Source organism: Microcaecilia unicolor, chromosome 9 (assembly GCF_901765095.1).
Source record: "Microcaecilia unicolor chromosome 9, aMicUni1.1, whole genome shotgun sequence".
Taxonomy (NCBI): Eukaryota; Metazoa; Chordata; class Amphibia; order Gymnophiona; family Siphonopidae; genus Microcaecilia; species Microcaecilia unicolor.
This window is the reverse complement of record NC_044039.1, coordinates 42,874,346-42,884,436: the sequence shown is the minus strand read 5'-3', so window position 1 is coordinate 42,884,436 and position 10,091 is coordinate 42,874,346. Positions and strand designations below refer to the sequence as shown.

Genomic DNA, 10,091 nt, shown 5'->3' with positions numbered 1-10,091 from the left:
GGTCCCCCTCACATGCCAGGACACCAACCGGGCACCCTAGGGGGCACTTTTACAAAAACAAAAAAAAAGGTAAAAGAGCTCCCAGGTGCATAGCACCCTTCCCTTGTGTGTTGAGCCCCCCAAATCCCCCCTCAAAACCCACTGCCCACAAGTCTACACCATTATTATAGCCCTAAGGGGTGAAGGGGGCACCTACATGTGGGTACAGTGGGTTTGGGGGGGGTTGGACGACTAATAAGCATTAAGCAGCACAATTGTAACAGGTAGGGGGGGATGGGCCTGGGTCCACCTGCCTGAAGTCCACTGCACCCCCTAACAACTGCTCCAGGGACCTGCATACTACTGCCAGGGAGGTAGGTATGACATTTGATGGTGAAAAAAAAAAGTTGTGAAACATCATTTTTTTGTGGTGGGAGGGGGTTAGTGACCACTGGGGGAGTCAGGGGAGGTCATCCCCGATTCCCTCCGATGGTCATCTGGTCATTTAGAGCAGTTTTTTGGGACCTGTTCGTGTGAAAAAAGGGTCCAATAAAAGTGTCCTAAATGTTCGCTAAAAACGCCTTTATTTTTTCGATTATCGCCCTAACGCGTACATCTCTCCTCGGCCGATAACCACGCCCCAGTTCCACCTTCGCCACACCTCTGACACGCCCCCATCAACATTGTCCGCATCCGCGACGGAGTGCAGTTGAAAACGTCCAAAATCGGCTTTCGATTATACCGATTTATTCGTTTTTGTGAGATAAACGTCTATCTCCCGATTTGGGTCGTAATCTAGGCGTTTTTCTCTTTCGATTATAAGGTAGATAGTGTCCTACAGATTAATCCAGAGACAAGTGGGTTATGTCCCTCTACATGCAGGTGGAGATAGAGAGAACTTCAGAGGTTTATTTTTTAGCACGACAAGTCAGTTCACGGTCGTCACTGCAAGCGCCCCTTGATCTCTTCCTGCTGTTGGCAGGGGGGTTGGTGCTTTGGGTGGTACGGCTCCGCAGCCTAGTTTCCTGCATTTTTTTCCCTGCAAGGGCATGGTAGTTGTGCCATTTTTGCTAGCGCCTCCTGTCAGTTCGAGCCACTGCAAATTCCTCAGGGATGACATAGTTTGCTGGGGGTCTCCAGGACACAGCTTTTATGCTTGTCTTCCGCCCTTCTAGGGGCAATTTTCTTTATTTTTGGTATCTTTCACCTGGTGCACTGGGCTTCCGCTGCTTCAAGGGCACGGTGTGGCTGATGCTGGCTGTTCTGTGCAGCGGGTGGCAGCTGTTCTTAGCCTCTGTTTTTACAACTTGTTTGAGCCACTCGCCTCAGAGGCTAGAACTCCCTTTTGGAAGGGTCGGTTCTCCCTTTCCTGCCTGCTTGATTCCCCAACTTTGGTTGGGGGCTGGATTATACTTTACCTGTTTAAGGCCACGCTCCTTGCTGTTACTAATTTTTTAGCATAGGGTTCCAAGCAGGAACTTTGGTGCCGTGTCCACCACGCATTTTATTTTGTGGTAGCTCCAGTTCCCTGGGTGCTTGACTTCTTCGCCTGGCAGTTATTGATGGCATGCTGCTTCAGTCTTCAGTGCTGTTGTCTTTCTCTCTGCATGTGAGATTTCCATTTGGCCGATGCTGATTCCCAGCTCATGGGTGCCACAGTAGTGTGTTTCCCTTTGCGTGGCCTCTTTTGCTGTATTTTGGTACCTGTGTGCTCTTGTCACGTCCATCGCCCCTTTCGGCTCCTCCGCCGCGGGGAGCAGGAGCCGGCGTCCTCTGCGGCGAGGGGCAGCGGTCTGGAGGCCTCGGCGGGGAGCCGGAGGCTGCCGCAGTGATGGCCATTCCGACCGAGGCCGGCGACTGCGGCCGCCGGTCTCTCGGTCGCCGGCTGTGGGGGCTATGTTTGCGCCACCGAAGGAGGCGGCGCCGAGGCGCGATGGCCGGCGATTTCTTCCCTCCCAAGCGGGAGGGCCCGGAGCTCCGCCTCTAAGGGGCCAGATTGGGAGGCCAAGTTGGTGGTCCCGCCTGGGGAATCGGACAGAGCCAATCAGAGGGGCTCTGCCGATGCCCAGGGCTGGATTGGTCGGCTGTCTCTGCGGGGGCGGGGCAGCTGAGGTTGTACTGTATTTAAGGAAGGGAACTGAGCTAGCACTTTGCTTCAGGTTCTGTTTCCGTGGTTCCTGTGTTTCGTGGTGTTCCTGGTTTTACTGATTCTGGACTTTGGACTGTTTCCTGGTATCTCCGCCTAGCTGCCTGCCTAGACCTCCAGCCTGACTTTGACTTCTCTACTAGCCGCCTGCCTTGACCTCTTGCCTGACCCCGACTACGCTGTTAGCTGCCTGTCCTGATCTGCTGCCAGTTTTGGGTCTTTGCTATTCCACCTGCCCGCTTCTCTCCCGGTTCCAGTCCAGGTCAGTCCGGCAATCCCGCGGTTCCTGAAGTCCCATTGACCGCCTACAGCTGGGGGCTCAACCCTTGGTGAACGGCGGTCGCCGCGGGTGAAGACTTGAGGTTGCACGGCTGTCCTTTGAGATCCTTCTGGGCCTTACGGGACCTAAGGGCTCACCCTCCTTGTGGACAAGACAGCTCTACAGCGCCTTCTGGTCTGTGAGGGCCTTCTTGTTACTGGCTTTTTGGTCTGCTGGTACAAATTCAGCCACGGTGTTTCGACGGAACAAATCTATCTGCTTCAGGGGTCATACACTAAGCATAGAAATCTCAAAAACCACTGTGTTGCAGCAATATTAGACAGGACACCATAGAGCCTGCCAAAATGATATTGCTGTGACACAGAGGTATTTGCATATTCCCGCTTTATTTTCCAGGTTTCTACACTGAGCGTATGAACCCTGAAGCAGACGGGTTTGTTCCGTCGATTGGTACACAAGTGATGCTGAATAGAGTTTGCTGCATTTTATATCTGGCTGTGAAGATTTCTTGGTCCACCTCTACATTTGGATTTCTTTTGAGTTAATGAATGGAAAACAACCATCATTTTAAATAAATGTTAGTCTGACACATTGGCACAACAAAATGTGAAAACATGCAAGAGGGTATAGGCCATTGGCCTTCACTTCTAGTCCTTGAAGGCCACCAACAGGTCAGTTTTCAGAATACCTCTAATAAATGTGCATGATAGAGATTTGCATGCCTTCTACCTTCATTGTATGCAAATCTCTATTATGCATATTCATTAGGTGTTTCCTGAAACCTAATCTTTTGGCAGCCCAAGACTGGGAGTAAAGACCAAAGGTATGTATAATGAAGACCAAAGGTATGTATAGTCTTAGCCTCTACTAATCCCTAATTACATAGATAATAACTTAAAATTATTTGTTTGTTTTCCCCTTTAAAAGGCTACTGGCATACATTTTTGCACTAAATGCACTTGGGAAAGCAGTTTGGCATAGCCACAATTTGAAGTAACACAATTTTTCCTTAAGCAAATGAAACTACTGCAGACCACAGTACTACCAACACCTGTTTCCATGCTCAGGGAGAATAGATGCATTTTAGCATTTGCATTCCAATTTTACTGGATTTTTGTAAACTGTTAAGAGAAAAAAATTCTTAGCTTGGTGATCAGCATTTTCACAATTTGCAGATAACTCTCAAGAGAGGAGTATTTAGATGCTCGTTTTTCAAAATATATACATCTCATATATATTATTTTGAAGAGAGGAGACCAGAGAAATTTGTTTCCTGTTAATTTCCTTGGAGAATATACTCTCAACTACATCATTCAAGGTTATAAAGACCCCTGAAGCAGGCCATTGTGCCGAAACACGGCCGTGTCGGGTCGCTGTTATGCACACATAATTTTTTAAGTGAATAAATATAAAACAGTTGGTATCCTCATCCATTCTCCTCACTTTTTTGTGTCATCATTATAGGTGGAATGTCAGAACTTCAGGTGCTCAAAGCACATAGACTTACAAAGTTACGTGGAGGTGTATTTTCAAAGTACTTAGACTTACAAAGATGCATGGAGGGGCATAATCGAACAGGGCACCCAAGTTTTCATGAGGGCGTCCTCGCAGGACGGCCCCGTGAAGGGGCGGGGAAACCCGTATTATCGAAACAAGATGGGCGTCCATCTTTCGTTTTGATAATAAGGTCGGGGACGCCCAAATCTCAACATTTAGGTTGACCTTAGAGATGGTCGACCTAAATGTTGAGATGGACGACCTTAGAGATGGTCGTCCTCGGTTTTCAGCCATAATGGAAACCCAGGACGCCCATCTCAAAAACGACCAAATCCAAGACCTTTGGTTGTGGGAGGAGCCAGAATTCGTAGTGCACTGGCCCCCCCTAGGGGGCACTGCAGTGGACTTCACAAATTGCTCTGAAGTGCATAGCTCCCTTACCTTGGGTGCTGAGCCCCCAAAACTCACTCCCCACAACTGTACACCACTACCATAGCCCTTACGGGTGAAGGGGGGCACCTGCATGTGGGTACAGTGGGTTTCGGGTGGGTTTTGGAGGGCTTGCTGTTTCCTCCACAAACGTAACAGGTAGGCAGGGGGGTGGGCCTGGGTCCGCCTGCCTGAAGTGCACTGCACCCACTAAAACTGCTCCAGGGACCTGCATACTGCTGTCATGGAGCTGGGTATGATATCTGAGGCTGGCAAAAAAAAAAATGAAGTTTTTTTTTAGGGTGGGAGGGGGTTGGTGACCACTGGGGGAGTAAGGGTATCCACGATACCCTCCGGCGGTCATCTGGTCATTTCGGGCATCTTTTCTCGGCTTGGTCGCAAGAAAAAATGGACCAAGTAAAGTCAGCCAAGTGCTCGTCAGGGACGCCCTTCTTTTTTCCATTATCAGCCGAGGACACCCATCTCTTAATCACGCCCCAGTCCCACCTTCGCTACGGTGCCGACACACCCCCGTGAACTTTGGTCGTCCCCGTGACGGGAAGCAGTGGAGGATGCCCAAAATCGGCTTTTGATTATGCTGATTTGGGCGACCCTGAGAGAAGGACGCCCATCTCCCGATTTGTGTCGGAAGATGGGCGCCCTTCTCTTTTGAAAATAAGCCTGATAGCAACCTATGGAACTTCGTAAGTCTAAGAGGTCCTTTTACTAAGCTGCAGTAACAGCGTGTGTTTTTGATACATCCTGAGGCCTCCTTTTACCGCAGCGAGTAAAAGGCTGTTTATTTTGGGGAAAAAGAAATGTCCGTGCGGTAAGTGAACCACACTAACCTGCTGGTAACCAGGCAATGCATGATGCTGCCCAATTACCACTGGTTAAGTTGTGGTGTAATAAAAATAGGACATATTTTTGTTGTGACGTAAATGGCACAAGCTAGGGGTAGGAACCACCTCCAGGCTTCTGCTGCAGCCTGGCTGTAGTTCTGGATTGGTGAACGGTAAGCCCACGGTGACTTACCTCTTCTTAGTAAAAGGGCCCCTAAGTGTTTTGAAAATGATCCCCATAGTAACATATGTAACTTTGTAAGTCTAAGTGATTTGAAAATGAGCCTCTCAGTGCGTCATACTTGGGAAGTTTTGTAGGGTAAGAAATTCCATCTTACTTCTATTACTCACATATATTTTGATTCTGTGGTTTCCTGAGAGGGGATGGTCCTGTTGGTGATTTAAAATGTTGTGATAGTGAGAGGCTGTGGTAAACAATGTCATGAATAACTTCTCTTGTATCTAGAAGTAATATTATGGATTGGATAGTCTATCTTCTTCTCTTGGTGAGTCCTGCCCCTCACCCCAGCATCTGACCTCTGCCTTTTGATGGGGTTGATGGGGAAGAAGATCAGATAAGGGAGGTCTGTAGTGAGTATGGGGAGAAGGAGAGGCAGTAGATGAACATTAGGGGGCCTGGCAGGGTGGAAGTGGGATGGAAATTAACTTTGGAAGTTTATAGGACAGAGAGGATAGACAAAATTCTATAGGAAAAAGTCTTGTCACTTTCTCTCTCCCTACCCCCAACAACAGTGCTTACACCCCACCTCAGTTCATGGCACATTCCCCCCATCCTATATCGCTGTTCATTCTCAAGTCAAACCTCATCAACCTCTAACCATCATTCCACATGTCAACTTGTGTAGGCCCACAACCACCCCCCCCCTTTGACCACGCACAAGGGACTTTTCCCATGAGTTCAAGGAAGACCTGCCATCTCTGCCCATTTACCTGCACAGCCCTTTCTTTTTTAGGCCTACCAACCAACACCATCCATTTCATGCGAAAGCACTGCCTCCAGACTCTGCCCATGAGCTGCAGAGTGTGGTCAGCTGCTGCTGCCTTTTCTGATAGACTATGCATACCAGCGCCTTGAGTGTGTGAAGCAGTTGTAGGTTGGAGCATTAGGAGATCAGCAGTGAATCTGCTATTTTCACACACAGTCAAGGCTCCAGTATGGATAGTGTTACAGTGGGCATCACAGCTGAATGCAATGGCACTTATCTGGGTACCAGCAATATTCAGACCAGTACCTAGATAGCTAATTGGATAACGGTAGGACTGAATGTCACCACTAACCAGGTAAGTGAAGCCTCTGTCCAGGCTCCACCCCGGGCCGCTCTGATACTACCCAGATAGTATTGAGATGGTCTGCATTATCTGGATAAAGCTGCTGAAAATCTGAGTTTGGACCCGGTAAAAGGGACTTATTCAGATGTCCAGCTGAATATTGACTCCATAGCTTTGGCTGTCTTGGCTCTTATTTTGAAGAATTCTGACATTTAAATAGCAGGCTTCTAAAAGCCATATTAGAAAAGGGGCAATTTATATATGGCGATGATATCCATGTATACTTTGCTGGGAGGGAATGGGTTAGGTGGGCCTAACATATCAGAGAAAAAAAGAAGGCGGCAACCCCCAAAGCACAACAAAACACAAAAAGAAACAAATGGGGGCGAGCAATGAAATTCCAACTGGGAAAAACAAATTTATTAGCAACAATAGAAAACAAATGTTTATTTATTGATTGATTTATTAGGATTTATTTACCGCCTTGTTGAAGGAATTCACTCAAAGCGGTGTACATACAAGAGGCTCTATATTTGGCTGAGGCTCTTGAAAAATACTATGGGAATTCTCTATGTTCTGACCTGGAAGTCTGAATCCCTCTCTCTGTGTCCTTTCTAAAATAGGGCTCCATTGTGATTTAAATGGCCAAAACGTATCAGTATACCTGGTCCAAATTTTCTAAAAGAAAGAACTTTAACAGTCAACCTCACAGCATCTGCAAAAGTGCTTTTGAATATTGGCCAGTTACTTCTGATAGTTTCTGAACCACAAAGTCCACACTGTAACCATGCACCGACCTATCTGTGTATACCATTAACAATGCAGATACACTGTCAGCATTACTTGTAAATGAAAGGACAATGTCAAATTATATTCCAGAGGTAAAAACAGAGACCATGTCAGCAGAAAAAGACTACTTGGCCCACCCAGTCTGCACATCTGTGCCTACTCACCAAGCTGTCATAAGTCCTTCTGGATCTGTGGTCTTTTCTTCCTCACTCTCCCAATCATGCTTGAATTCTGCCACTGTTTCAGCTCTGCTGGAAGTCCATGTTTTCTCACAATTCTCTTGAGCTTAGCTCTGTGGGTGCCAGTACATGTTTTACAACTCCAATATTGAGCAAGATCCTTCCGTGTGTCCAGGGAGGGGTAATTTATATTGTGTTTGGCACCCACAATAATTTCGAAATGTTAGCATCAATGCCCCTTGCCCTTGTATGTTTGTGGAGGTAGAAGATCATAAAGAATGATATCACCAAAGAATATACACATTCATTTCTGATCTTTGGTCATCAGTAATCTCCTAAGCAGTTAGTACATTTTGTGGCAGTTGCCATGAAATGGAATCAGTTGCCACCTGAACTCCTTATGCTTGATCACTAGGAGAAATTTTGTAAAGCCTTAAAAAGCTAGCTGTTCCCTGGAGAGGGTGGTGGTGTTTGAGGAAGAGTTTGATTATGATGTTGGGGGTGGGGGAAGGGAATGAAGAATGTAAGAATTTTTTTCAATGATTTTTATGAATTTTAATTTTTAGGATATAATATAGGATATGGGAATGAGGGAGATTGATGTAGGCAGGGGTAGGGTTTTTAGGTTTTTTGTTTGTATATTGCTTCAATTGCTTTTATTGACTTGTAAGTGGTATATAACACTTTATAAGATTAGATCAGAATATCCATCTTACCTACTGCTGTACTGTTTTTATTAATTGGTACACACATTGGAGTAAAGCACCATCAGTGGGAAAGCTAGATGTACTCCAGACTTCAGATCCCAAAATAAAGCCTGTTACTAGCTTTTAGGGAATTGTTATAAACATGTACAAAAACAGAGGTTTATTAAGATCATTGGATGATACTGGATGTAAGCAAAATTCATCTCTTCAGATAGAATCAGCATTTCCAAGTGTTTGTAGCATTTGTGAGCCCAGGAAAGAGTGGATACTTTGGAGCATCAATGCAGGGCTGTAGGAAGCTAAAAATACACCGTTTGGCTCACCCCCTCCACCCGAACCCTCATCCCAGAACATCCACTCCCCCTGAAGTAAGAATCCCCCATTGCTCCCCCCTCCTGAGCCTACCTGACCGATTCCCTATTGGTCTAGGGTAGGCCAGTCAGCAGCAATCCCCACTCACTGCTGCCCTTGCTGGGTCTGGGTTCAAATTGGCAGCCGTGATCACCAGGACATCAGTCAGGTAGACCCAGAAAGGCCTATAGGAATGTGGGTGGATGTGCTGTGTATCGTAGCGGCCGAGGGGGGGGGCAGGGGGGACAAAATTCCCCAGTCCTGGGCCTCCAAGGGGGGCCTGGCACCACAGTCCCACGCGCCCTCCATTGTCGACCGTCTGCCACCGGGCCGGGCCCCCTGCATTGAAATCACAATGCCTCTCACCTCCATGTGAAAGCGCTGCAGGCAGCAGGGCAGCAGGCAGCAGGTCTCCTTCCCTCTCTGTGTCCAACCCTCATCTGACATAACTTCCGCGAGGGCGGGACACAAGGGAAGGAGGGCCGAAGGGAGGCGATCTGCTGCCCTGCTGCCTGCAGCGCTTTCACACAGAGGTGAGAGGCGCTTTGATTTCAATGCAAGGGGCCCGGCCCGGTGGCGGACGGAGGGGGGCGGGTGGAGGGGGAGCGGCGGCAGCGACCTCGGGGGTGGGGCCCCGGGGGCGTGCTTGCCCCGGACCCTGCCCAGTCTCTCAGCGGACCTGCTGTGTATCAAAGTAAATTTCCACACAAAGACAATATGAGCTAAAGATGGCTAGAAATTCCAACTTTTTATGCCAGATGTGAGTTTGGCAGAAACCTCAGAAATGTACACTGAAAGGAGATTTTCTTTAATAGAAATGCTGTGCGTTTTATTTTCTTCCTACAAAGAAGATGTCCCATGCTAAATCTTTCTTCCTGCTCTTGGTTGCCTTTTTCAATTTTTGACCACAGGGTGGCACACAAGCCTATCTATTGTATTGAAGCCTAGTCACAGCCTGCGCCTGAGGCATCTAGCAGAGAGCCAGAGTGCAGGAGAAAGAGAGAAAAAGATTTATTTGGATTTTGCTCACACCTTTTTCAGTAGTAGCTCAAGGTGACTTATATTCAGGTACACTAAAATACCCTTTAAGAAAAACACCAGATCCACCACCTCTTGAGTCAAAAGTACTCCTCCCTGCAATGCACCACCCCACCTGAATCTAAACTCTTCTCTCCCCCCCCCCCCCCAATTTATCCTAAAAATCCAACTTTTCATGGGCAGAAAGTAAGTTGAAGTCCCTTTGCTCATCATAGGAGCCAGCTCTGTGGGTGCTTGAGCACCCCAATATCCCAATATTGAACAAATTCCCTTGACTGTGTCTAGCGAGAGAATTTCTGTTGGGTTTCATACCCCCAATAATATCGAAAAGTTGGCTTCCATTCTCACAGTGCTTCTTTTTGATGAATGGTGCCCCTGGCGATATCAACACTGTGGGCATGAGTGCTGTGCCTTCTCTTCTGCCCGCCAAGAGATACCACTCTTAGAAGGGTGTTTATGTTTTATTTAAAAACTTGAATACGGTTTACCTTTTCCAGACCAAAACAGTTTACAATATAAAATCCACTATAACACATAAAGAACTCTATAAAAGGACAAACAACA

General features: G+C 47.3%; 1 protein-coding gene across 1 annotated transcript in view; it reads left to right on the top strand.

Moving 5' to 3' along the window:
• WNT5B (Wnt family member 5B) overlaps positions 1–10,091 on the top strand; it is a 269,199-nt gene that overhangs the window by 249,382 nt on the left and 9,726 nt on the right.